Here is a 27,885-nt window from a genome sequence, read left to right on the forward strand (position 1 = left end):
TGAAATGTGATAGGTTAAAAAAAAAAAAAAAAAAAAGGCCCCATTGCTGATAGTGTAAATTACATCGGCCAGCACTGGTGATTGTGAAGGCCCCGGACAGATTAGATTGACATGACATCACGGGGAGAAATACTACTAAAGAATAGACGTGGGTATAAATTGACACAATTTCATTAAACAAATATTAGGGTTTAAGTTTTAAATGTAGGTCAAAGGTTTTGATCGTGTGCAGGTCAGCAGAGGCGGCCTTGCTGGCCCTGAATACTTGAAATCCCAGGCTGTGAAGTAGTACTTTATAGTACTTGATAGTACCTAGTTTTGCCAAGGGAAGCGCTTTCATAGTGTGTAGAGTACTGCTGAGTGCAGTACGAGAGAGTCAAACGTCATCCAAATGCTTCAGAACAATCACAAAGCCGCACATGTCCACGCTGTGCACAACTTGCCGCCGTATGCATTGCACTCGGCATTTTATGACAGAGGTCAGTCGTCGTGCCCTCTGGCAGCGGGCAGGCAGCCGACCGTGATGTGGAAGGAGACGGTCGTGTGGGGCGCTACGAGTCCCATCACTACAATTCCACGAGGATTGTAAATAGAGGTTTTTGTCAGGGTGGCGCGTGAGACCCTGGACTTGTCTGACTGATGCCATTCGGTAGAAAATGATGTATTTTTAGCTCTTACTGCTTTTACTTTGTAAAAATATGTTCAACGTATCAACATCAAAGCTCGAGCACAGAGACGGATTCAAGTTCTATTTTTAGCTATCAAGGTATCAAGCTCCATATTTCAGTCACGTACACTGCAGCGAAAGCAAAAAGCATTAATTATCTCAAGGCCCTGTAGTTACCGATCATTATGACATTCTCTGGGTTTCAGTCGTTGCTAAAGATATGAAAAGTACCCAAACTCAAATTCAGCACGTACTGTATTAACAGTTTGGAAAATGTCTGAGATGGGCACAGCAATGGTTTGATGCAAGAAATGTACTGAGACATGATTTTTATTTTTTTTTCTTCTAAGTCAAAGTTTCCAACTCCATATCTTTATGTGTTATTATACAACATTCCTGTTATGCGCAGAAGCCATAATCATAATCCCAAACGAGAGAAGACACACGACAGTGGTGGCTCTATTCATGCTCAAATCTGCTGCTCCACTTGAACTTTTTCAACCCCTGAACCTCTTCGTTTTCTGGGAGTTACTTTCAACACATAAAATATGCAGTCCAAATGCCTCTGGCCCCCCAAGAAATAGATGACAGTTACCATGGTGACCTTGAATAACAGCAGTGCACAACAATGTTGTGATGGACAGCACACTCCGGGAGGCCAATGCAGGTGCTATTTTCTTTCAAAACAGAAGAGGAAAAAAAAATAAAGTAAAAATAAATTACATTTAAAAAAAAAAAAAAAAGACAAAACAAAATGTGGATCGTTTAAAACATTGAGAACATTACCTTACCAATGCTCATTTGGAGCAAACTATATATGTGTATATATATATAGTTTGGCATGAGGTTTTAATACTAGCATTTAGTTTGTTGATTATCCCCCAAAAAATAATATCTGCAAATTTAGTACGGTATAGTGTTCCGGTCCCATAAAAAAAAAATATTATATTTCAGGTTTTTTTTGTAAGGTCTCTCATAAAAGCACACTACAAATAACTGTTATTAGAATCAAAAACATAAACGTTTCTCTCCACAGCCATCACTGCATGTTGTACTTTATTTGTACATTTCAATACATGCAATAACAAAGTTTTCAAGTGTTTAAAAGTGGACACACTCCAGAACACAAAGACACTCTATAACGCCGCACTACATCTTAGTGAGGACATTCTACATTTGTAAATGGAATGATACCTTCCTATCAATCATTGACGACCAAAGATCTTAAATAAAAAATAAAATAGATCGGTGGTTAAGCTAACAGTATCAGAGGACACAGAAAATCTTGGACAGTAAAACACTAATGTGTGTATTAGGGGTTAAAGAGACTTTTGTTAACTTTTTATTTAAGTGTTGTGTGCTGTAATGTTACCCTATCAATCCTCTTTTATGATGTGACATTTCAAAATTGTTATTACAACTTTTCTTTGGAAAATTACATTTTTTTTTATTTTTTTTTAGACTTATAAAGATAGATTCAACTTGAGAACAACCTTTTCTGTTTGTACCAAAATATGTTTTACCCCAACAGTGGAGCAAAATACTTTTCAAAAATACCTGTGTACATGTAGACATTGCCCTTATCTAGTCAAAAGATTAGCTTGAGTCCCCTGCGCTGAGAATCCTGCGTACTAAATTGAGTCATCTTTGGCAAACTATGAAGTGAAAATCAGTTTTGGAAGACTAGCGCTCATATGAATCAAACTTATGTATGTGGCGGGCCTGCCAGGACCTAATGTGTTGCACATTGCTGGAGCATGCACACTTGTACAGCATCCTCGCCCACACACGCATCGAGACACGCTCCACATTCAAACTGCTACACATATTTTTCTCTGAAATAGACACGCCAGTGTTGCTACAACAGAAGGACACAACTACTAAACAACCAAGAGTATCATTTTACACAAGTACAACTTCATGTTTCTATGGCATAGGAAACTGGAAAATATTAGCCAGTTCTTTTTTTTTTTTCTGAGAGAATCCCAATTTTCATTGGATAATCTCAAGTTTCCCCCCTGAAAGAATAAATTGAACACTTCGAGGTGGGGTTAGCGATTGTCAAATCCAACAAATATCTTCGCATCAGATCAGTTTGGCAATGGAGCAGTCACCGGGGAAGTGGAACTGATCTATACTGTGTTTTAGATTTTTCTTCTCTTAAAAAAAAAATACAAAATCTTTGCATTTATGAAAAACAGGGAACCCTTTGCGATCCTGGAGATTGTGACGATTATGACTGCGGTTGCCTGTTCACTGATCATTAAGATCAAAATGCAACTCTGCTACGTTGGAGTTTGCATTTGAAACTTGGGTGTTTCTTTTGTGTTTTCGTTTGCTGCCATCAGTATGAGCGTCAATTCAGCCAAAGGTCCCCTATGAAAGAAATGGATGGAGAAATAGAAACGTGCCTAATATCTGAACCTTTTCCAATACATGTAATGGAAGTACTGCAAAGTTCAATGCAAATTGTGGATACAGAAGGACTCCATTGTTTGATGTATAATCTACATTAATTTAACCCCTTAATTTTTTTGTTATAAATGTCATGTATACATGCTTCAAAGCAGTGTGTTCAAAGTGAAGCAACCCAGTGAAAAACCAAGGTACCCCAAATGGTCAACTCTATTTAAAGTTAGCATACCCTTGTGATAGCGTTGCTCGCTCTTCATAGGAGTCATTCCAAAATTGGAGGACAATTTATGCACCAAATGTTTTTTTAAAGGACCATTTGTTGTGTAATTAACTGCTGAATAAATCATTTACAATTAAACAAATAAAGTTACAATTTATTTGACTAATCATTTAGTTTTAGTATTATTCTAATTACAATAATGGGATTGAAAGTAACAGGGTTGAAAATCAATGCTAAGTTTTTGCTCAAGCGTACATGCTAGCTGTGTTAGCGCCCATACTAACTGAGCATACACAATAATACAAAACGCTTTATATTGAATGTCCGATAATATGCGGAACAGGGTTACGTTGCTTTGAGTGACACACTCCAGTACATCAGAAAACACACAATGAAAAATAGAAGAGAGCACTTATGATGACATTTCTGTCAGTCATGTAGCTCGCTTTTTTTTCCCTCTTCCTCTTGATGGCTAAAAAAGGTTTTAGTAACACGGTTGTGTACGTTGAAATAAAATGCAGTATGTCTGTGAAAAAAAATAATATGTTTTAACAATTACATGTAAGACATCAACAGAATCATGTACAAAAACAATGATTTAAAGCTTATGTTATCTGTTGTATTTGATATGTATGTTTGGTCATTAAGAGAGGGCGAGACAAGTGGGGGAAAAAAGCCATTTTCTGGGGTGCTCAAGAGCTATTTTGTCATTTAAAGATGATCTGGGAATGACTTTTATTCCAGCTACAGTTACATTGTGTCTCGGGACAGCTATAATTGACACAAAAAGTACGTTTCTGTATTTTGAGCATGGATTACATGAAATTTCATGAAGCAGAGTTGTTGGCGAGGGTGCACGGGGGTGCGCAGAAAATGGATTCCGATCTTGGAATGACTCATCTAACTTATGAGGCAACCTGTGTGTTCCAATGTCTGAAATTTGTAGGGTTTCATGAGTTTAATTGAGCATCATTACATGTCTGAATAAAACTTGTTGCAATGTGTTTTTTGACAGATATCAGTGGAGCACGGTGCACTCAGCATATGACCTCTATTATTGTATTCACTGCACCTTTACCTGAAGTGAATTGAACCTTGCTGTAGTAATTTCAGCGGTAAATGGTGCTACAGAAGCACACTACAGTAGATGTTGTACACTTTGGATGTCACCTTGCCCAAGCTGTCCAGTTAAAGCAGCGTTCTCTCACAATACAGCAGTGAGGAGACAGCAGAGGACGAGTAGGTAATGGGATTGCCGCACCCTGTTTGGCTCCATAGCCATGAGAGCTCTCAGCTGTGACGTGTGGGGAGAACATCACTTGGATGCTGGAACTGCTCAACCTGCACAAACTCATTCTTTGACACTGTTTCAATCCATGTAAAGAAGAACAAAAAAGGGCAATGCAATAGGGCCAAAACTGTCAGTGTGAGCGCATGAGTAAATACACAATGCCCACAGGAGTGTCATGATATTCCCCCTTTAACTGTGTCAATCTGCGCACTGGAGATAAAAGAGTCAAGAGGAAGCTGTGTTGCTATTTCCCTTCTCAACTTCCGTCTGTTCCCAAATACTGTTTATAGAATTATTCGGCACAAAATGAAGACGGCACCTGCAGACATCCTCTTATATGTTGTATGGCGTCTTGCTGAAAATCTACAAACAGTTTTGGAGCTGATGTTAATGCCAGAAAATTGATAACTTTTAATTTTCTATACTACGTGTATCAGCACTGAACGACCCCGCTCCGTAACTTACGCTGCCTGCCTGTCTTGACTGTGTTACTTGACTGATTACACGAATAAAGAAGTTGTTAAAGTTTACTTAATCTTATTATATAGGAGACATATTGTGCATTTCTTTTCACAATTAAAGGCGGTTCCCAGGTCTTGATAGCATGCCGGTGAAATTTTTTGTCAAAATAATTAAAAATACCCCAAGGATCAAGAATTACAGTACACTTTTAAGCCTTGCTGATTTGGAGGGGGCAGTCCTGTCTCATGCAAATAAGCCACTGCTCATACCGAACCACTCTATTATATGGCCAATTTTGTTACTATGATAACTGGGGGCGGAGTTAGTGGGTTGCGACTAGGCAAGCAACTACTTGCGGAACTTGCGGAATGGCAGCCCAAAGCGCGAAGAAGAAAAAAAATCCTTGAAAGGTAGCGTCCATTGTATTTTCACACGTGGCGACCGCACTTCATCACCAAGTCGCTGAACAACACACACAGAAAACACAAATACCGAAAAATGATTTCATAATTCTGCAAAGTTCAAAACAACTTGGATTCAGACACCTTTTTGGAAATCAGCAGGCACAAAAGGTTTACCTGCTTGTGCAGTTTCATAAATGCTCTTCAAAACTGTTTAAAAGTTACTGAATTTGAAAAACAAATGAAATGAAAATGAATACTGATGAAAAACTATTGTAACCTTGGGCCCAATTTCATTCCAAATGTTGCATGTCTCGATTTTGGCAGCCGCCAGACATGGCCAGCCATCTTCAATTTTCATGTTCTGCGACAATTTGCTGTGGTGGCTAAACGCTGGTTCTTTCATTTAGTGGTAGGTGGTAGGCAGGTGCATCATTTAATAAATCTCTATAAAACTATTATTCTGCCAGGAGTACAATCAAAGACTTACTGTGCAAGTATCCGTTTTGTATTTGAATGATGATCACAGGGTATTGAAACCATGTTACTCTATCCCTGATATCGCCCTTTCTTGAAGGTGATAAATCTAGCAGTTCCTCCATGTTTAACTTTAAAGGGGGAGGGGGGGGGAATCCATTTTCCAAATCCCTTCATCCATGGCCTACAGGTTATCTCTCTCTACTAGACATAATCCCAGACCCTACAGCTGACAAAAACAGACAGAGAGAGGGGGCGAAAGTGTGGAAAGAGAAAAACAGAGGAACAGAAGGTGGACCAGGACAGTCAGACAGACAGGGAGAGAGAGAAAAAGAGAGAGAGACAGCAAGAAGTAGCTCAGGGAGGAAGCAATGCTGTTAAGTCAATGCAGTAACAAGAAAACGTAAACACGTTCCTCCGTCCAACGGTCTTCAGAGGGAAGGGCGCAGACCTGTCAACGATTGTTAACACATATGTCCAGGCTTCCTCTAGGTCGTTTGCATGGAGACTGAAGGAGGCTCAGCACCAAAGATTTATGGCTCCCGGGGAAGAAGTGGAAGTGTGTTATTGATAAGTTGCTGAGAGAAGGCAAGGGGCACCCACCGCGCTAATTAGAGGATGAACTTGCAGCCCATTGATTAAACGGCGTCCCGGACAGACACAGCCAGGACCTTCTCACACACTATCATGGTCAAAGTCTGACCTCCGTGTGGACAAGCAACCGGCACTCAGAGTATTACGGACTCAGGTGTGATCTATCTACTGAATGTTGTTCCACAGCCAGTGTTTGTGCGTGTGCGCGCGTGTGCGCATGTGTGTGTGAGCGGTGTGTCACTGTGCTCATGTGGGAGGAAGGAAAAAATGTGCTACTTGCGTAGAACACCCAGCATTCACCAGTGACCGCAGTTCTGGAGGCCGGCCCAGTCCTTCTAGACGATCCTGAGCAATGGGACCCACCATTGTTTGATTTGGCTGCACATTCCTGTGTTTTCATTATTGCCTAAAAAAAGAGGGGGGGGGGGGGGGGGGGGCTGTGAAACATTTTGGACTGAAAAGAGAAGAGCCTTCTTTCTGTTTCTCCCTGTCCATCTTTTTTTGGGGGAAGGGGGTCAGGGGGGCACAGCAGAGCCACAATGAGACTGAGATATTTTCCTCCATTTGATATGCAAGAGACTTCGTGGTTCATACTGTTATATCCCCTATATGCTTATTTAAGGTGCAGAGAAGCATGCTTGAGGTCGTGCTCTACTGGATATTGAATATTTTGTGGTTGTTCAGCCCTTTCAAGGTGCTTAAAAAAAGCCATCATGCATGACATCCCTCAAGACATTTTTTTTGTGAGACCTCAGTATATCCCACCAGACTTAGCTCAGCCAGCATGAAAGGATTAACTTGCATGCATGTTGTTATGTTATCGACGGTAAGGTGAGTTACCTTGCTGCGCTAACTACATGCTAACCGCTGTGCTGCCGGCGAGATAAGCACTGATGATCAAATTCTTTTTGGAGCTTTTGAATCTTAAATCCTGTCACTCAAACATCATCCATAAGCACCATTGATTTTACCTACATGTATGTACACAATGGTGAAATGTCCCAGAGTCATGAGAGTGTGAATAGTTACACAAAGATATAGCATACCAACCTGCTAGGAAAGCCTTTTAACATTGCGTAACTCCAATATGTAGCCAAGAACATTCTCAACCTCTCCATCTCGTTAATAGTGGATGCCCTCCATCCAGTTTCTGTAATGCCAGAATAATCCACTGGTGGGTTTTTATCATTCACATATATTCCGACCAATGAGAGACCAGTCTCCAAGATTCAGCGCGTCAACATGGGGGCGCTTTTACCCTCTGTGGGACATTTAGGCACACTTGTGTCTCGTCATCCCTTACTCCAAACTCAACCTGTTTCTTATCTTCACCAGGGCAAAACCTGGACGAATCTGATCGATTTCATTAACAGCAGTAAGTCGAAAAGACTCCCAACATCCCCCGCGCTCCCCAGCCCCCTCCCGCATCTGCCTCTCCCTCCTCCTGCGCCCAGGTGAGTGTTGACGGCGCTGCAGCAGCAATGGAATTACACAGGCAAGGCGAAGAAAGCGGACAATTATCTTCAATATCTGTCAGACACATGACAGCAACAACCCCCCAGCCTCCAGCACCCCGCCCCTTCGCCACCCACCAACACACACACACACCAAAGAAAAGTACAAAGAATGGGGGAGTGTTGCTCTTTTGATTGTTCAGAGGCGTAGAAATCGTCTCTCTGCCTCTCCCCCCACTTCCTCAATGCCTTTTTCTGCTCATTAACCACTACATTTGCATGCAGGCTGCCAAAGAGCGGCAGCAATGGGGAGGGAAATAAAATAAAAGGGTTAGAACAATGGTAATCTCGTGTGTGTGTGTGTGTGTGTGTGTGTGTGTGTGTGTGTGTACACATTCACAGATGCACTTGCATGTTCTATAGTGACAGTAAGTACAAGCATTCACCTTCTAAAGATTGATACTAATAACAAGAAGAAAAAATATTGAGGTGAAAGGTATTCTTTCTTTTTAAAACCAGCTTTTTAGCTTTATTCCTTAGTGATCAAAATGCACATGTCGTTAGTTATTCACTTATTGTATTGGAGGGATGCAAGATATAAAAACAGGAAATACTGTAGATTGACAAAATATTTGATTTAACGACCAGAGCGAAAGTTGAGAACTACTTTAAACTTACCATCAAGAATGTCGTGTGTCTGCACTTCCCAGTGAAGTAACTTTGACCTTGGGATTTCTGCCTCCCAGGAATGACAGCTAATGCCCTCAGGCCTCATGTCCATAACCATATCCAGACCGGACCTAATGGAGCTCAACCATATCAGGAGGCTAGAGGGATGCTGAGGATGGGCCGTATCGCAGGACTGGGACAGACCACGTAAGGAAAGACTCTTTCCAAACAGGGAAGGTCGATGAAAGACCCCCATGGGCCACGGAATGGATTATGTCTCCTCCGCACTCAGCGCACTGATAACCACATCAGCTTCAAGGACCCCCCCAGGGCCATTACAGGTGAGGCTAGCTATCTCTCTCACTTATAGTCATGACTCCTTGATGCATTAAATGTGCTTCCGATGCATGAGCGTAGACCAGTCTGCGCTTAAATGAACAGATGGGAATAAGGAAAGGAATGCGTAGGAAGTGGAAACAAGTCGAGGCCAATCAGGAGAAAGACAGAGAAGCTGGGGAAGGCTCACCTTTGAGGAACCAGCACTTAGAGAGTGGAGGGTGATTGGGGATTTGTGATAATAGCGTACACTCGATCATGCCATTACCTCGAATTAGGGTTAATTAGCCTCGGTAAACTGGGCTGGAGACACGCCTATGATGTTGAGCCCAGAAGGCACGCTGCGGTACCTTTTTACAGCCCGGTGGTTGATTTTGGGCTCACACAACCGCAGCACACAGCGCGGCAAGGAGGCGATGGAGAGAGCTGGCCCGCCTGGCTGCGAGCAAACGGGGAGTAATTATCACAGAGAGCTGATAATCAAACATCCGAATCGCAAACACTGACTATAAAACCCCTTTGGCTTCCATCCAGGAGTCGTTTTATCCAATTAGGTAAATGGCTATAATGGTGGGATGGTGGGTGTTGTGGGGGGGGGGGGGGGGGGTGGCTAAGGTAACAAATGAATGGAGCTCAACTATTGTACATTGCCGGGCGATATTTGCCAGTATTTTTTTATTGCTAATGACTACCCAAAGTATTCCATTCGTGAAGTAGCCACCGCACGCAAGTGAATGGAAACCTGTTTGATAGGTTCCTGTCAGCCCAATCCAGCTCGACAGCTACAACAGCTGTTGACAGCGTGTGCCCCTTCCAATCAGTGACTCGGTTTAATTACCTAATGTTACAGGATTTGACAGCTGGGTTTATTTTCAAGAGATTTTGGCACTGGTCAGAGTTGGACAATGTCTCATCAAGACTGTTGAATGCCGGATGATCCAAATAGCCTCCCAATCAGTTGCCAAATGGCGTCTAATTAAATACTAGCTAAATGTACACGCTCTACCATAAAAAAGCAGAATACGGCTGAGAGATAAACCAGTGACTTCAGCTCTCATTATATACAAGTCCCACTGGTTTTGATGTAGCATGACCCTTTGCCATTACCTTTAAAAATCTGCATTTAAACAGTGATTGCGACAGCTCTCACTTTAAAGAGCTCTCGCCTCACTTAGCTCTCTCTCAACGAGTTAATTGGAAGCAGGATTGTTCAGTGGTGATGAAATCCAGATACAACCCAGGGTGTGTTTGTTCCGCTGACTACCTTTGCCACAATCTGTAGAAATGTACCAGACGCACTAAAAAAAAAAAAAAAAAAAAAAAACCTGTGCCCTTCACTGCTCTTTTAAACCTGAAAGTCAAATTCCACATTGTCCTGACACTTCAGTGGACCACGAAACAATCTGCCATTCCTTTTTTGGTGACTGACAGGCTATGTGACTGCAGGCTATTGCCACGCACTTGTTAACCCAGGTACTCTTCCCATCTGCCATTCAAGCAGCGCCTGCCACTACACCAAGACTATGTTGCGAGTTATGCAAATAGCAAAGTCACACACCACAAGCAAGAGTGGGGTATTTAGAGAGAAGCTTCGACATCGCCTGGAAAAATAATGTTCAACAGCGTGACATCATCAATGGGCATTACAAGTGTGCTTGGGCTTCGAGCATAGAAATCACTGTTAGCAGGCAGTATCCAATTTCTAATGTTATAAATAAAATTAAAAAAAGACAATACAGTAAATACTGTTAAATTATTGAACAGACAATTTCTCAAGAGACAGTTTTGACAGATGTTATTGCTGCGGCATTAAGACTGTTTTGGAGGAATGTAAACATTGAATGGATGGTAATAGAAGTGCATGGTAATATATGATTTGAAGCTGTCTTTTTCACCAAAAACCTGCGGGAATACGGACAGCGACCACTACGACCTATTGAGAAGGACTCGGCGAGAGTCAAGAAGACGAAGAGCAAGAAAAAGAGAGTTATATCAGTTCTCCTGCTTTTGCCTCTTTGCCCCACCTGTACCGTGAACCTTCCTGCAATAATGTGAGCTTTCCCACGATATCGCACAATATCGTGCCATGATAAAACCAAACCGTGAGATATAGATATGCTGTCATATTTCATTTCTATCCACTTGTCCTCATCGGGGTCATGGGCGTGCTGAGCTTTTCCCAGCTGACTGTGGGCGAGGAGGTGGGCTACACCCTGAACTGGTTGCTAGCCAAACAAATTTTCTTATTCTATTTTAAGCATAAACAGACTCGATAGACACACTCATACAGATCAAATATGTTACAATAAAAAATATATATAATTAACCCCAAATTAATATGAAAATCTTAGATATATCTTGATTTTGCATGACAGTATTGAGGTGATTGATGTGTAAAAATAGAGATGTTCTCATGAGCAATGACAACAAAAACGGCATTTTTTTAAAGTTCTAAAATGTTTCATGAATATTTGTGTTCTTTTCAGTAATTCCTGTCACACTTCCACCAAAGTACAAGGACACATTTGAATTATTTTTTTTTTAAAAAGGCTCACTCGGTCAATGCGTTGAAAGAGCAGCTTGACTCTTTCACTTAAAAACTCAAATACCTGTTGAACCCTCTTACAACCAACCGGTTGACTTTAAAACCATTTCCTCCATGTAACCTTCCCGGTGCAGGGCCCACCCACAGACTCAGTCAGGCATGAGACAGCGGCCGCTGGCTGTGCGTGCATGTACGCGGCATGTCGGACATGAGCAGACACATGCGGCGATCCTCCATAGCGAGGTGGCCTCCATCCCTGTGGGGCCTGAACACACAAACACAACAGCAGCAAGGCTGAGGTTTTCTGCAAACATCTTATTGTTTAAATGCATGTCATACAGGAGACCTCACATAGTAACATTTTGTCAGTTGACTTAATTTTTAGCATAAATATGCTTTAGTTTTGTCAATATAGAAAACAACTTTCTATTAATAGACTATCCAAGCTCTTCGTGATTGTTGACAGACAGTTTTATGTGGTGTTTGGTCTGAGTACAACAACACCCGATTTGTTTATGGTCCTCCAAACACATTTGGATCTTTTTAATGTTCCATTCATCATTCCTTCAGAGGACGATGACGAGAGCCCTAAGTGATGACTAAAGTGATTTCGAGCATGACTTCAAAATAAGTCATCAGAATCACTTCCTTCTTTAACACAGGTGGAAATCCTGTGAGAGTAGAACCTCTTTTGTATGGCTGGCTTAAACCCTCAAACTGATTTGGGATGCTAATGATGCATAGTAATTGTGTTTACTCTTACATTCTGGAGGTAGCCAGCGCAGTCACATCAAATTAGTACTTCTCTGCACTTTATTGGCTGCTTTGGACAAGTTTAAGAATGCAAACAGTGTATGAGGTAAGATTCCTCGAGCACCCATAAAATAAAATTGGTGGGGTATGAATGAGCCCATATCGGGTACCCCAGAGCAAGGCACTTCATTGCCCCAACTACCGGGGCACTTAAAAGCTGCCCAATTTTACTGTGTGTCACAAATTTTGCTGGGTTAAAGTGAGAAGTCAGATGCCGTGCATAAAATGTGTGTTAAAAATGTGGTCTTCATAATGATACATTTTGGAATTTGCATTTGTAAAACAATATATTCTGCTTTCAACACAAACACGACACGACTCCCTACAAGCAATTTAATGTTTGTATATTCTACATACACTTAGCGACTACATCTCTACACCTGCACAATCAATTAAGAATGCTGCTACAATATTGTGTTGACCAAGACAATACTTCAGAGCTTTCATTGCCAATTGTCTAATCGTGATTGTAAAATCAGTGATAAGGATCAATCTATTCTCAGAAAGTGTGCTGACTTCCTCGGAGGTCATTAATCTGCAGACAACAAATGTGGCTCTAAACAACTTCTCTGAACAGTTCTTCGGGGAGGGCGACCAAAGAGGCGTGGTGCGTTAGAAGTCACGGAACAAATGAACACACATTTACTTCTAGAACGTACAGTTGAAATTGTGGGCAAGAAAAAATAAACATTCTTTACTGGAAAATGACCTCCATTTTCTGTAAAAACATAACGAGAGGGGGTTGACGTGATCGGGGTCAGCCCACTTGACAACTGTAGAAAGTATTCAATACTTTTTCATTTTTACCACAGTCGGATTCAGAGTGTTTCTGAGCAGAATACAGCTCTGCAGAGTGGTGGGCACTGGTCGAACTAAACCTTTTTTATGATATGGGCGGGTGCCACCATATCACATGCATTAGTCCCATCTTGCATCTGCGTGTCCAGTTACATACATCTGACTGACATTGGAAAATAATTACAGAGGTCCAGATTTCAGGGAACTCAAGGCAGACTACGGGCACACAACCAACAAAATGGCAAATGTGATCTGTGAAAGGTCAAACAGACATTGCGTGTCCTGCTTGTTTCACATACACACGTTCGAATGCATGTTTTGTCTCACTCTTTAACATGCATGCTTTTGACTTCACATTTCTATACCGCATGTACGTGTGTGTGTGTGCGTGCGTGAGAATGGCCGTTTCTGGTCGACATTCGTCAAATCAACCAGCTCCGCCCTCAGGCAGGTAGGCAGTGAAGAGCTTCTGGCTCTGCTTCAGCACAGAAAGTCACGTTATGATTCAGCCGTCGCTCCCTCTGAGGTGTCAGCCAATCTGTGGTCGGTGGCTGTGAGTGCATCAGGATGCTTGCCACTCCCACACATCGACACTGAAAATGTGTTTTGGGGATTTGAAGAAGGTGTTGGGATTGGTGCTGAAACTCGGACTGCTCCAAATGGTTTATGCGATATGCCCTTAACATGAATTTAACACATTTTGAGGACACCTGACAAGATTTTCTAATATTTTATCTCATATCAAAACTTACAGTTTCTGACACATGATGCATCCATCTCTCCAAAATGCAACCAGTGTGAACATTTGTTTTTAATGACTGAGCTTTTCTGTAATATTATTCATTAAAATGTGTTATATTAATCAATGATTTAAATGATTTAGCGCATGTTTAAACTAATACAGTTTGCACGTTTGGTACAGATCGTTCCCAAGCATTCCAATTTGTTTCAGTAAAATTAACAGAGTAGCACCTTTATTGAAAGCTGCAATAAAATGAAATATGTTCATCTCTGGTGAGCTTCAGAAAACTAGATGGCAAAACTGATCTTTTGGGAATAATAATATATGTAATATTTGGCTAGTATGATTTGGAAGAGGAAAATATCTTCTAGTTTTGTGTTCAGACTGATCCTATGTATTTTGTCAAATAACTTAGTTTCTGATTTTTGTTTGTTAAAAATAACCCTGTTAGAAATGCTACTGTATAACTTTGTTTCGAACAAACAGTTCACTTGGGTTAAGTTAATTATTTCCATTGTTTCAAAGGTGTCAAAGGGTACAGCAACTGCACTATACTATACGACTCTTAGGCGCAGTACTGATGGGCTACAAATCACAGTTGTATGCTCCACACATCAAGTGCGGATCTTCAGGATGGAATGGGAAGAAAACAAATGCAACAACTTTTTTTGCCCCCCCTCTTGAAATAAACAGCCAGATATTTTCCCAGTATTGTTTCTCTTTGTTTACTCTTTTGCATTCATCTTCTTTGTTGAATTAATTTGGTGTGTGTGCTGGCATGATGTCACTCTGTTGACATAGCTGAGGCAACTAACAGCCGGTGGTGGAAACACAAGTCAGCTCTGGTTGTATTGTAGAAAACTGCAGTGAGGTGAGCACAACTGGCTCGGATGGCTTGCTGTTTGGTGTGCCCGTATAGGTGACAAGTGATCTATAGCAGGAAAGCTTCAATAGCATGGCTGATCTATCGAGAGGAGCATCAGTGTGAATGCCGCCATGACTCAATCAATAGTGCCTTTTTCTTTTTCTTTTTTGTATCTAGAAGCCAGGTTACGAGTTTGTGTTGTCTCTTTTCGTTTTGTGCTCGCGGCATGCATTTTGGTAGTGATGAGGAAGAAGCGGAAGGAGGAAAAGACAGTTGACATGCCAGTGCCTTAGTTTTTGCTTGTGGTGAGAGGACAACTATATCAACATGGAAAGTCCCAATCCACAATTCCAGATCAAGTGTCAAAGAATGACTACAGATGGACATGCTTAACTAAATGGTTTCTGCAGGCCATTCTTCAACTATAAATTGGATTAACATGAGTACTGCTTTGCAAAATAAATTAGTACCACATAACAGTGTTTTCTCTCACGGACTGCAACACCAACCCAGGGCTTCAATTACGTCCTCCATTATGTTATGGATTTCAAGGAGTTTTTATTTTATTTATTTTTCTTGCTTTTGCCCGAGGCCCGTGTCTAACACAGGGTCATTCCTTGTGAGCTAGTCACATGTCCTCTACTTGGTTCATGTCGCAAACAATACTTCATGGGACAAAACGTGTTATAATCATCATCATAATAATGTCATTTGTAGGCTTTATGAGGTGCATGCAAAATGAAAATGCCTGAAAAATGTAAACACACCCACCACACACTGATTTTAGTCACACCTGTCCAGTCCATGACATCCCAATAAAAAAAAATAAAAAATTGTGTTGCCACAGCTGGGAGATGGCAGTTGGTGAACTTTGAAAATGACATTGTGAAATCCAAACCAGGCCCACAGGAGGGTCTCTTACAGAAAAAAACAGGTGCCCTTCATCAGGCGTCAGTGACAATAATGTTGGGCGGTGAAATCTTCGAGATTAGCAACCACTCAGGAATCAGCACTAGTTGCTGAGACACAATGTTCAGTAAGTGTGTCCTGTCAACTTGAGTCCAACCAAGAAACATCTTAGGGGCACAGTAGAAGCTAAATTTTATGTACACGTGATCGTTTAGCACTTATCTGTTCGGGTTCATGGAGAAGCTAAGTCAATGCCAGCTGACGTGGGGTACACCTTCGACTGATCACCTGTCAGTCAAAGTCTACATAGAGACTTACAATACAAGCATTCACAATTGCCAGTTGAGTCTTAAATTAAACTAACATGCATTTTTTTTGGACCTTGGGCCATACATTGAGAACACAAAAGGGAGTGAAACCCGCCACACAAAAAATCCCAAGTCAATGATTTGAACCTGCATCCTGATCCAAATCTTCGCAGCATTTATGTGTTAACATAAATATAAATCAAGGAAACATCAGGTCAAAACAGTACAACGATGTGCTGTAAAATCCCTCTGCTGTTTTCAGGGCCCTGATGGAGAAGACAGGTCAAAGGTCAGTTGCCGGGCACACACAGGAGTCCGTCTGACCTGTGCGCACATGGCCTCTCACCTCATCCGCGTCACACTAACATAAACAGCACACAAGCTTGTTGAAACATTTAGTGGCTATGTGAGAACTATTTCTGAGAATGATGAGGAGCATCTATTTTTGGTGTAGTGGTTTGACCTTGCACCTGTTTGCTGGGGCATTCGGAGTATGGTTTGGGGCGGGGTGGGGGCGGGGGGAGGCTGGACTTGTGCGTGTTCTGCATCCATATGTTTCGCACTCTTTCACTATCATGTTTATCACACCACTGCCTATTGACATGATAAGTATACCGTAAATGCACCCATGTGCTGTGTATGTTTTTATATGCATGCGTAAGATATCAGTGTCTACTTGGAGTGTGGGGGCCTGTCAGATATATGTGCTTTCAAGTGTGTGTGTGTGTGTGTGTGTGTGTGTGTGTGTGTGTGTGTGTGTGTGTGCGCCTATTGGTAAATCTCCCCCTCCCCAACAGGGACAATGCAATCAGACGTAACCACAGGAACCTGATATAATGATCACTGCAGAGTATGCTAATTAACACTGAATAGAGCTCATAAGCGCGGCCCCTTCACCAACAAATCAGCCAACAGAAGAGCACGCGGGCAGGTGCCAGTGAGGCAATCTCGCAGACTGCACAAAAATCCAGTTTAGTCCAAGGACAGCACACTGACAATACCTGCTCCTTTATTATGGGTGTAAACAGCATGACAAAGCACAAGACTTTGAGGGAAGCGTGTCCTTACGCAAGTGCCCTCAGGCTGTTTTCACTTCCCGCTGCAGTAAACAGTATCATTATTTATATCACCATTGCCGATGAGGGTGTGGGAGTACACAGAGAATACACAACAACCGCCATATTCCGTAGACAAATTTCAGACACACTCATTCATACACAACCGGCGGTCTCATTGGAGATGTCAGCGATCTGCTCACGGTTTGGTGGAGCCATTATTTTGAAGGGCTGGTATTCTTTAATAGAAGGGGGCGTTGTTGTTGTTGTAAACAGCATGAATTTTTAATCCAACCCAAGATTCGGGGCTGGTAATGAATGTGTCTCGGCAGTCAGCCTCTCTGGGGAAGGAGGCCCCCGGCTCCTGTTGCTAAGTTTCGCCAATGTCTGACTTCTGGAGGAATCTGCCAGTTTCAACCCACCAGTCTGGCACAGACGCAAGACGTACTGTATACAAATTTGTCTGATAGACAGCCAGCAACTCCAGAATACAGCGACTAACACAGAGTAATGTTCGTAAGCGTCGTACAGAAAAAATGTGGATACATAGAGGGACATAATTATGCATTATCCGTCCATCCGTTTTCCAAACAGCTTATCCTCACGTGTCGTGGACAATTATGCATTATGCATAATTAAATAACTAAAAAACTCAGGAATTCGTTAAAAACAGCAATGTTTTTTTTAACTTACTCCGTTTTTTATTGAGTCAACTGCTTTGGTCAGACTGATTTGAGGAGTGCTTTTATGTGTTCCCTTTCTCGAGCTGGCCTTTTTCTCCTCACAGAATCCATATATTTGATTCTGCAGCCAGACGTTGTCACTCATTTTATTCGTCTAAAGCTTGCTCGTTCAATCGTCAATTCCATGACTCGGACATTGAACTAAACGGGTTCCTCTTCAACACACAAGCCCACATCAACGTTTTCCAGCACATACTGTAAATGTTCCCCCGTTGAGCAATTTTACGACTAACAGTAATCTGTGCTACGATTACTCCAAAAACCTCTGCTAATCAAAACGTTTCTTTGAATCTTTTTGTTGTGTCGCCGTTAATACTGTTGACACTGTTGTCGTTAGCGCGCGCGTGTGTCTGTCATTGTACAGTATTTTGGCGTGTTGTCTCACGTCTCACAGTCAATGTAAACATCGTGCTATGCGATGTGAAACCGTGAGAAAATGTATAGGCCCTCATTCGAACTTGCCCACTTAGACTTGCAGTGTAAATGGAGCCAACGAGTGTGCAAAAGAAACAGGAGTTGTATGATCTTGAGACTGAAATTACATCTTTTCCCATGGGAGCATTTCCCCTCATAGAGAAATGCTTCACTAAAATGGAAAAGTGGTTACTATATGTCAGATTGTGAAACCAAAGTGTTGAATTTTAAAGTAAAAAAAAAAAAGAAAAGATGCAGAATTCTCTCCTACCCTCTGTTTTTATGTCATCCTCTCCAGAAGCGATTAAATTGCTGATTGATTTTGTATCTCAGCTCAATTCCTTACCCCTCACTCCCCGTCTCTTGCCATTGATCCTCACAAGGCTGCTGACTTTAAAGTCAGCGGGCCCATCCTCTCTGGCCTCCGGAAATGAACTTGTTAGATGGGCTGTGCGATTTATTGCTCTTGCAGCTGATGTGTGTGCGTGCGTGCATGTGAGTGCGTGCGTGCGTAATGCTGCTTTCACTGGGTTGGAAATGTATCACACGTCAGCATTTAACTATATATGTGAGCATGTGCAAATATTGATATACTATCTATATTAAATTCTTTGGTTGGTGACACTGTAAGATTTTGCTTTTCTCTTTGTTTGTTTTTGTGGCTTAAAAAAAGAAATATGGTACATTGGGTGGTTATTGAGTACGGAAGTGTATTGCATTCACTTGGATAAAAACAAATAAAGTTTTATTTCGATATGGGTTTAAGACACTGGGAGATACTCCTGTCTTTGAGTCACATAGATGGTATTGTTATTAGTCATTGGAAAAAAAATTGTCATAAAAACAGAAAAAAATAGTCATAAAAACAGGGGGGGGGGAATTACTCAGAAAAAGAAGGGGGAAAATAGTCATAAAACAGGGGGGGGGGGGGGGGTAGAAAGAAAAACAGAGACAAATAATTAGTCCGGAAAAACAGGAAAGACAATACTCAGAAAAACAGAAAAAAAAATGTAAAAAAAAAAAAATGCATTTTTTTTTTTTTTTTATCCAAGTCAATGCAATACGCTTCCGTAATTGAGAATATAGTATTGTCCTGAATTATTTCCTTCTACGCGGTCAATCTGGTTCTTAATTGGAATCGGAAATTACAAACAGCTGTCTTGTCCCTCAAGACTTTTTTGTCTTCTTCCGAACAGGACCTCTAAAGTCCTTAACTGCCAGTGCTGTGACAAACTGTCTTTTCCAAGGTCATTTTTTTCCTGCATTCAATATCAATGATTATGTGAGATAGGCTATACTCGAGATCAAAATCCCGAGAAACTGAAAACACTGTTTGTTTGGTTGGTGTTGATGTATTTTGACTGGCAGTCTCTCATTCATAAGACACTGAGGTGATGTTGCTGTGTGCATGAGAGTTCCTCCTTGTATATGCCAGTGAGCCTCTCGCTGAGCTGCTCATGTGAAGCGTCATAGACAGCCTTGTCCCCTACTGCAGTCTCCCCTGACATATAGATTGGGTTCCATTTAAAAGCCCTGTTCTCTCACCGTTATTTACTCCAATAGTAAATCTTTACAATGTTGTAAAGACTCTTTTACACACTCGGGTTATACAATCTTCCTACTGCAGCAGCCAGACAGGCATGTGTCAGGAAACAGAAGGAGAGGAGACCTAAAACTATTTATTGGTTTTAAATTTGCAATGGAGAGTCACATACAACAAAAAGGTGAATATAGGTGAAAAACACATTGAACATTCAATTTCCTCAGTCGTACAATTAAAATGAATGTAAAAGTATTGAAATATAAGCCAACGTTTTGGCTCCGTTTCCATTCAAACCGTAATATGGTTTGCTGATGCAAATGTACTGTAAATCTGCCCTGCTAGCAAAAATTAATGTCAAACCAAGTTTTATTCAGATCTGATCTAGACTATTTAGGTAGCAAATGCTTAAGAGTACTTTTGGATGAGAACAACCTAATGAAGCCCTTTTTTATCAAGTTTCAACAAACAGATGACAACATTGTCAAAACTATCCCTTCAAGCTGCCAAAATGAATGAAAATATAGCCATTTGAAGTTGACGTTGGCTCGCCAACTGCTGGTAATCCAGGTTTATCTAAAATAATACGTTTAACAGTGAAAATTTGAGTTATGGGAGTAAATTCACTGGAGACGCTTTATCAAGCTCATTATGTTAAGCAACATACAGGGGTTCCTCCATTATTGTTTTGGATGTTACGTACAGACGTTTTACATGTGCACGCCCTCTGTTTCCACAGACTAATGTATTTCACTTTATAAAATGGAACTAATGCAATTGTTAAAAACATTTTGTGTTTAAATTGAGACCCGCTTTAAAAAATATTATTTCGATTTTTGGTCCCATAAATGTCCATCCGATAAACAAACTGCCAAAATGACAGTTTTGTTTTTGTTGTCAAACGGCCCTAAGCCCGAGTTTTGCCTGCATGGTGTTTGCCAAACATTGAAGATGAGGCTCCAGCTCACCCGCGACACTAGTGAGGATAAGCGGCATAGAAAATGGATGGACGGATGGATCCACAAGTGCTGACCCACGGATCCTCCGAGGTCACTCGGCATCAGTGTAAATCATTCAGCTTAGACATACTCAAGGTCTTTACTTCATTAGAGGACATATGCTCCACGTGCTCCCATTGCCTCGGCTCATTGCTGACCTCGGCTTTGCGGCCCTGCCCGGGCGCGGTGTTGCTACAGCGCACATCACCAAGTCACACCGCGGGGTAATAATTACCTCATTTAGGAGCAGGGAGGCGGACCGTGCTTTGGCATTTATTGGTGTAGACGCCAGATGACTTGAAAAAGATGCAAGGCTTAGAATTTATCTGTCTCCCTGGACCTGCTGGGTTTCTGTTGCGAGCAAGGTAGACCGTGAGAGAGGATGAGAGCGTGTGTGTCTGTCTTTCGGTTGATGTTTAATACCGGTTGGCTGTTGACTTTGGTGTACTTATTCTTTGATGTCAGTAACATGATCATCAAGGATTTTTTATTTCCCCCCCCCCTAACCCTACAGTTTGTTTTGCACTATAGCAGCTACACGTTCCCTCTCATGAAATCAGCCACACTGGCTTTCCGAAAATCCTATGCTACTGAATTTATAAGGGATACCCAACTGAAAATGTACACTCAAAAGAAAGATAATTTGGAATAAACAATAAATAATTAATCAGAGTGGTTAAATAAGTAATAGTGTGATATCTATTTCTTTGGTTTCGCTATTGCCACGCTTTATTTATTAATGGCCATAACAGACACAGTGTCTCGCCAGGAAGAGCAAAGTCTAAAAAAATAATAATAATAAAATAAACTCCTGAGAGGTTCTCTTGAAGAGAATCCTTTCGGGGAAGAGAAAATTCAGCGTCATCTATCTCGTGTGCTGTTTTGTCTGTGAGGTGGAGGGACACAGAGTTCAGTCTAGCCTTTTTATTTGGATGGGTGCTGGGGCAGAGGGTCAAGGAGTGACATGAAGCAGCTGCGGAATCCTGATCATAAAGACTCCCCCACCTCAATTTAACTTCACATGCGCAGAAGCATATTATTCCCATCTTCAGGTCTCCTGTAATGGTCATCTGAACGCTCTCCTTGATGTCATCCGCCGGAGGATATGCAGCTTTCGCCTGAGAGATAGACTGTCTTACCACAAATTAAGCGAAGGCGTCTGTGAAATATCCCAAACTTAACTCCTCACTCAAGTAAGCACCAGCATGTGAGTGAACACTTAAACATCAAGTCACAATTAAGGGCTCAACGGCAATAAACAGCTCCACCGAGTATTTTAAGCCACACAGCTTTGACACACTAATTTGGGATAAGAACCCTGGGAAGGATCCAGCTCACCATGTAGTACAGCTGAGGAGATGCCCAGAAAACTCCTCGCTGTGGGTGCATCCATGTAGCCTGTACTGCATCAGGAAGTTTATTCCCCTCCAAAGTAGCTTCATGTACTGTATATCAGGATTTTTTTTTTGGGGGGGGGGGGGGGGGGGTCTTTTAAAGACTGTTCTGATGACAAATGAGCTCTGAAACTGTCAAAAAAAAAAAGTAGGTCTAATTTTACCGCAGACATTGCTGGCTTCTAATGGAAATGAACACATGCAGGTGGGATTTGCTTTTGGCCATGAACTGAGGTGGGTGGGCCACCGGCTGTTGTTCCAAAGTGTTGACATCTTACGACATGTTGACAAATGTGTACTTCAGAGGCCAGTCAACAACTTTTCAATACATGGCTTCCATTTTTGTTTTTTTTGGAGGAGGAGGAGGCTCAAAGCAGCAAAGACGCCGAGTCTGAAGCAGAGTCTAAAGCAATTCAGCACGTAAGTGGATGACAACACGCACATTCATCTCATCTTAAAAAACAAGCTGTGTTCATATAGCACCAGGGGAACATTTTTGACACAGTTCTTGTATTAGAACTTATTACATTGTACAGTTGTACCTAATGACATGTTGACAGCTCAAACCAATAATATCTCCAGTCCATGCCAAACGGAAGCAGCAGTTTGAAGTCATTGCATGTGTAGTGTGTACACCCTAATAAGTGCATACTCTACACATTATGCACAAATTTGTGCACGCTCCGACATGCAGCCGTCACCCAGCGAGATTGCAATGGGTGGAGAAGATGACAAAACACGGGCAGGCCTGCCCTCTCTGGCCTGTGGCTGTTGGGAGGAGAGAATGTCTCTCACCTCCCATTTCCCTGCTCCACAGGAGGCCCATCGCCACGCAACCACTGACCCATCTGTCCCACACGCCTAACTGGGCTCCTGTGTATTCATCACGGCAGAGAAACACTGTGGGGGTTGGAGGGCTGAGGAGGGTCCACAACATCTGGGAACCATCAAACCAAAAGAGGCTTAGATCCTGAGATTCCAGTCTCCGACCTCTCCACTCTCCTCACCTCCCCCATTGCCTCTACTCATCACCCCCACCCACCACCACCACCACCACCACCACCACCTTTCTTCCCCATCTGTCTCCCTTCCTCTCGTCTCTTTCTCCCCCCATCAAGTGCTCTCCTCCCTTCGTCCTGGCTGCCCATCATTTCCATGTGTCTTCGGCAATGGGCCTAATCCAAACAGATTGTAACTGTTTCAAAAACATACTCCCCTTCTGAGCCCCCTCCGCTCCCCATCTCAGTCCTGTGTTCATTGCAGGGAACAGATCATCTCTTTCAATGCGGAGGAGGTACTGGTGTCAGCCGCGTCTGGGTTAACCGGTTGGTGCCGCACAGAACCATTCCAGGAATAATGAGAGGGTCAGGCCCCAAAGTAATCTGTCAGATGCCCGTTCAATACTCAGATGTGACACAAAACACTCCATCCAACCTTTTTCCTCTTGCTACATTCCCACGAGGTCCGCATTGGAATGGCCGCAGCTGGTCACATACTGTGCGGTGCAAAACCCATTGTCCCGGCCATATTGTCCAGCTATCTGGGCTAGTGCTGAGTGCGGGAGAGCTTTTGGGGGAAGCGGCCCAATAGGGGGGCTTGGGAGCTGGAAGGTATCCCAGGAGACCACCAAGTCTCCCACTGGGAAGCCTGTTTGCATCAGAGAACCCCCATCACTACCTGCTGAACTCCTGCATTCTATGTTTTGTTTAGATGGAAGCACTGTCCTTATTTACCATAATTGGATTAAAAGGATTAGCACGGTTCTGGTGTTTCTCACATCTGTATTCTCTATGATTCATCTTCTTTTTCTGTGTCTTTGATTCATGAGGCAGGGGGGCTCAGTATTTGGTGTTTATTAGAAATGAGAAATGTAAATAAAAGGCCATGCTAAAATCATTGTGAGTGTATTGGGTTGCAAATTGTTGTCAATCAACAAGCCCACAGTTCAAACATGAAAATAAGGTTGTATATTTTAGGTTTAGGACCAAATAAACTAGGAGGTTTCCGATGAAAATCCTTTAACAGTGTTGATTTTAGCTTATCGCTGGTGCTGCTGTCTCATTTGGCTGGTGACTGGGGGTCAGCGAGTGGTGGCCTGCAGATCAGACGCTGGATTAATTGTTGACACTCTCCCAGTCCAAACAGAACCCTCACTACCCCTCCCTCAAACACACACACACACACACACACACACAACACTCAACCCCCCCCCCCCCCCCCCCCCCCCAACTACATTGAGGTCCTGACAGACGCTTTGATTTATGTCCAGCCACCAACAAAAAAGAGACCAAAATCAATTGGCTATTACCGCACTTAGCACTGGGCTGTCACCACCTGGGAGTAGGGTGTTGAAAATAAAAGACAGAGTCCATACAACACTTCCATGCCACTCCATATACCCATTCCCACTGGGGAAAAACAGATCAGTGCTCAATCTCCATAAACACAGCTAGTCTCTGAACTGAGTGGCTGTACCACTTGTAGTCAGGGTGCAGTGGTAGTAGCCCAGAGGTCAGAAGAGCTGGCTTGAGAGTAAAGTGTCAATGGGTAGAATTTCCAGAGTAGCTGAAAGGCTGTGGGTGGAGAAAGCAGCACTCACTGCCACCGTAGTCATCAACAAGGTTCGGCCTTTCACCTGGCTAATGGAAGACTACTGAGGTCATGCTTGGATGGGGGAGCCTTTCAAAATATCTGATCAAATAGAAGGGTCAATGTTGCAACATGCATAATCGTCAATCGTTACAATTTGGCACAAAGTACCACAATAAGAGTTACATACCCTTACTTCCTCACACAGTCGGTTAAGATACCAAACGCAGTGGTAAGGGAGTGAAAGGGCGGTACTGTAGTCTGACGATTGAGAGACACTTCTGTGTGACTATGACCATTTCTTGTCTTCTTCTATTAGTACGCCCTTTGTTTACTGCATTTCTCTTCTTTGTTGAATTTACTGGTCGCTATTGCTGTAGGGCAGCGCAATGAGGCAAGTGGATTTGCACCGCTAACACACACACACGGCAACTCCTCCAGTCCAAAAGCATGTGTTTATCGAAGAGTCCAAATTAAATTCACCTGAAGGGATTTTGGTTCTGTCTCAAAGAATAAAAAGAAAATCTCACATTACAGTCCCATTTCTCATCTCCATATAGGGCTGTGGCAAATGGAGTGCAGTTGTCTGTAGTAAAATGTAGCGCATCAACCCCCCGATGCACCCCTCGCCCCCCCGCCCCTATGTATCGTCTTGTCCCTCGCCATACAGAAACCGTGTCTGACCCAACAACTGTGTGTCTGCCAACTGGAATGCAAGCCAGGGTCAGTGGTGGGGGCCTCATGGCCTCCTAGGGACTATTCTGAGAGCAGAGGCTCATCTCTTTACTAACCTTATACTGGCGTCTTGTGACTGCGGTTAAAAATGGCCCGATGTGCTCATGCCTCTAAAACACAATCACTCTCCCACACATGCACGCACGCACACACACACACACACACACACACACACACACTCAAGGCCTCGCTGGGAAGTTGTAAACTGTAAGTCAAAGCATCTGTAACCTCACAATAAACCACATATTCTCAAAGGTAAACTTATTTAGCAATTGTGCAGTTAGTCACATTCCAATGAGTACCATGGGCAATGAGCAAAGTAGTAATTAGGAATAAAGTTATCGGTAAGACATGTTTGTACAAACATGTCCGCATTGGAAACGTGCGGTTAACCCAGCGATGCATAAGATACATGTAGATAGACTCACACGTGCCAGTGCGCAAGCACACTATTGCAGTCCTAAAAAGAAATCATGCTCATTATCCAGCAAATCATGTCTGTGTTGTTCCAAGTTCCAAACTACTGACCATACACTGTAATCACTGGGTATTTAGCGTTATCTTTAGAGAGCTGGTCTGCGTGAGTCCTCTTTACGAGACTGTAAACTTTTACTGCCTGGGTCTTAGTGTTCAAACTCCAGTCCAGCCACCCGAGGGAACCACGGAGCTTACTGAGAGAGCTTATGGGATTGAATGGGAGCAGCAGCAGCAGCAGCAGCAGCACAGCGACCCACGGCCAGCTGTTGAGAAATTGCTATGTAGCCATTAAGATCAGTAACTTGGCCACCTGCCTTAATCAATGGTATTCAATAGCTTTCCTAGGCTACATTCAATATGTGTTCGTTGCATTTGTTTTGCCAACATCGGAGTAGCCGAGGCAATGTCGATGCACAGACCAACAATTAAATAAGACAACTTTCCTCTTTTATGCTGCGTCGAACAGAGCTAAAGGCGTAATGAGTAAAAAGAAAGAGGCTTAATTAATTTGACAATTATTAAATGAAGTCCCCCTGACATTTTGATTAGAATAATTCACAACTGCATTGTTTTATGAGTAGTTGCTACTCACAGCCAACTACACGCATGCATTGTTTTCACCGCAGCCGAAGGTAAACAAAACAAAACCGTTTATAGAAAAAGATGGAGGCAGTCGTTAAAATTGTACTTGATATTTAATGAACAATAATGAGCGCCCACAAGAACTTGTTGTGCAGGCAAACACCTGTTGTGACACGTTGTCATTGACCCAAGATAGTCAGCAATGTCAGGGTGCTTGCTCACGGGAGCTCTGAGGAGTCGAGACAGAGCAACAACCCTGCCGAAATGCAAACAGGACTTTTATAGGCATGTGAACGAGCACGTCGATGCTGTCCCCCATTTTGGGATGGGCTGCGTTTCGTGAGCCAATGTCCCGCTGGCCGGGTGGGAGCGGGTCACCTACCATGTCCTCTGCTCACTGTGTTTTCAGCTCACATTGTCGTTTTCTTGTGGGCTCTCCTGCAGGAAGATGCTAACAACAACATGGCTCCTCTGTGAATAGTATCGGTCAGCGCACACATGTACTTGGTGGGTGTGTAGTGGGTGTGCTCATAAATTGGAGCTGCATACAATAACAGGTAAAAAAAAAAAAAAAAAAATCAATGGCTTCAAGTTTGGCATCACAAATATTGCATTGTTTTCTGATTTATAATGCATGGGCTGGTACATTGATTTTACATCAGTATTTACTGTACATTTAACAACTGGATGAGTTTCTAACCACATTACTTATTTTTTTTCCAGAACTATGTTAAAGGCTAGATGAGCCCCTGACCCCGTGGGCTGAAGAATCATTATGGACTCATAAAGGTCCCTGAGCCAAGCCTCCACTCAATAAGGCTTGATCCACATGAAGCCAATGCAGCTGATTAATTAGTCAAGTAATCAATGGGCTGTGCCTTCCATCTACTGATTTCCTTTAGTATTTTGCCCAGGAACTGTAGCAATTACGACAAACATGCACACACAAAGCAGATGCACAAATATGCGCTGTCTCACCCCTTTTACAATTTTTGGGATAATTAAGATACAGAAACAAAGGACACCGATTTGATTTGGTGATGAGGGGGAAAAGCTGTGAGAATAAGTACAAAAGTTCACACCTAGAAAACGGTGAGAGCAGACTGGCTGTCAGTCAGTAGAGAGAGCTGCCATTTGAAGGATCAGTCATCCTTGACAGTGCTGTCATGGAGAGCCTTAATTAGCCAGGATTACTTCCTCACTTAATGAAGCATGCGCTTCTTCGTCTCGGCCCGTATACCACTCTCCCCATTCCCTATTTTCCCTCCCTCGGGTTTGTTCTCGCTCAATCCATCTCGCTCAATCTCAGTGGCCCTTTTCCTCTTATTTATTTGCTTCTCTCCAGACGGGCTGCTCAAATCGCACTTGATATCGGAGACTTCACGCAAGATC

General features: G+C 42.6%; 1 long non-coding RNA gene across 2 annotated transcripts; it reads left to right on the plus strand.

Annotated features, from left to right (window-relative positions):
• Positions 1 to 19,383: 19,383 nt before the first annotated feature.
• LOC133475552 (uncharacterized) lies at positions 19,384 to 27,337 on the plus strand. 2 transcript variants are annotated; one of them, XR_009787869.1, is made up of 4 exons: positions 19,384 to 21,909; positions 22,468 to 22,530; positions 26,938 to 27,050; positions 27,217 to 27,337. It is a non-coding gene; the product is annotated as an uncharacterized LOC133475552 (long non-coding RNA). The 2 variants fall into 2 exon arrangements; XR_009787868.1 differs by having other exon boundaries at positions 26,938 to 27,313.
• The last annotated feature ends 548 nt before the right edge of the window (positions 27,338 to 27,885 follow it).

The sequence above is a fragment of the Phyllopteryx taeniolatus genome, chromosome 3 (assembly GCF_024500385.1).
Source record: "Phyllopteryx taeniolatus isolate TA_2022b chromosome 3, UOR_Ptae_1.2, whole genome shotgun sequence".
NCBI classification, from domain to species: Eukaryota; Metazoa; Chordata; class Actinopteri; order Syngnathiformes; family Syngnathidae; genus Phyllopteryx; species Phyllopteryx taeniolatus.